This window comes from Martes martes (genome assembly GCF_963455335.1).
Source record: "Martes martes genome assembly, chromosome: 8".
Lineage (NCBI taxonomy): Eukaryota > Metazoa > Chordata > Mammalia > Carnivora > Mustelidae > Martes > Martes martes.
The window spans coordinates 16,501,664-16,503,328 of NC_137895.1; the positions used below are offsets into that span (position 1 = coordinate 16,501,664).

At 38.1% G+C, this 1,665-nt stretch overlaps 1 pseudogene across 1 annotated transcript; it reads left to right on the plus strand.

Annotated features, from left to right (window-relative positions):
* Positions 1-227: 227 nt before the first annotated feature.
* On the plus strand, positions 228-1,384 carry LOC308348419 (zinc-regulated GTPase metalloprotein activator 1F-like; annotated as a pseudogene). The gene has a single exon. The product of its transcript is annotated as a zinc-regulated GTPase metalloprotein activator 1F-like (transcript).
* The last annotated feature ends 281 nt before the right edge of the window (positions 1,385-1,665 follow it).

The following is a 1,665-nucleotide window of genomic DNA, read 5'->3' on the forward strand; positions in this document are numbered from 1 at the left end:
AAATAGACCACACTCCAGGCCATAAAACACATCTTCACAAAGGTAGTGGAATAGAAATAATGCAATGTCTGCTCTCAGGCCCCAGTAGAATTAAACTAGAAATCAGTAACAAAAATATAGCTGGAAAAAGTCCCCAAATACTTGGAGATTAAACAATAGGCTTCTACATAGCATAGAGGGTCCCAGCTCTTGAGCTAAGGGAGAGGCATGCTGTGAAGCTGGCAGGGATGTTACAGGCTATCGGAGTTGTGGGTGAGGAAGAGGAGGAGGCAGAGGAGGGCTCTCCTGAGATGTCCCACTGAGATGAAGGAAAGAGAGGAAGAGGAAAAGTCTGGCCCTAGTGCTAAGATCCCAGCCACAATTATCACCAGGTATTTCAGTGCTAGCAAGACAATACTTTTGAATGACATCTTGACAGAGCAACATAGTGAAAGAGGAATAGTTATTTCAAACAAATTTGAGGAAGGAAGTACAGTGGAGAAGTCCTAAGCTGTCAGCCAAAGTGCTCTACCAAGAAAGGTTGGAACTTTAAACTGTTGCCTCTGCTATTCAGTAAAGGACAATGGACTTGGAGTTAATGAGAATTTGATGCAGAAGAAGGGAAAATTTGATGATATACCATTAGAGACCACTAGATGAGCAGATCCTGGTGCTGTAGCTTCTCTGCTTTGGGTTGATGCTGAATTAAGGATTGATATTTATCTTGCTGGAATCTTAACTCTTGGGGATTCAAAATATGGATTAAAACATTTAGCAGAAGAAAAACCTGATGCCCTTATCCATGAGGCTTCTAGGCAAGCTGCTTTGACAGGTGTCATCATTATTAATAAAAGAGACAGGGTTTCACAAGGGAATTTAAGCAAACTAAGAATGACTATTAGGTCAATAAATGGACAGGGAAAATTTTTTAAAAAGCAAAGATCAAGTGAGTTGATCTCTCTAATGTACTAGATCTTCATTCCTTTGACAGTCTTTCTGGAATACACTTGCAGAAAAAACTCCATCACTTACCAACCACACCACCTTGCCCTGATTAAGGCATTATCACAGTCACATTTAAGTACTGGGAAACAAGAAGGAAGAAAATCTAAATGTATTTATTCAGAATCTTCTGTGGGAGAAGAAGGTGAGAAACAAGGGCATTGACTATATGGGACGGGTGTTGATCAAAGACACACCAAAACCAAGGATCAGCCAAGGTGTCCACGAGCTCTGTAATCTGGAGACCAGTGAGCTGGAAAGAAGATGCTGGACAACAAATCAATCAGTTCTTATTGATGGGAATTTAGAAGAGGACATCCTTCAATAACTAATTATAGCTACTGTGACTGAAACAGAAAAATGGTGGGCAACATATTTCAAAGAAGGTCAAGTTCGCCCATAACACTAGGAACATTTCTTATCGAAAGAATTGGATGATACTGGGTGTATTGAAAGCCCCTATTCTTTGCATCCCTTCTGTTATGAATTACAGTATAGTATAAAGTAAGCTGATTTTGTGAAATACATAAAATATAGTAAATAAGTACTGGAAAACACTTGACATTCATACAATAAAATATAATGTCCTCTGGAAAATAAATACATACATAAATACATAAATAATACATAGGTCAAAGAAGAAATCTCAAGAGAATTTAAAAATATTTTGAACTAAATAAAAAT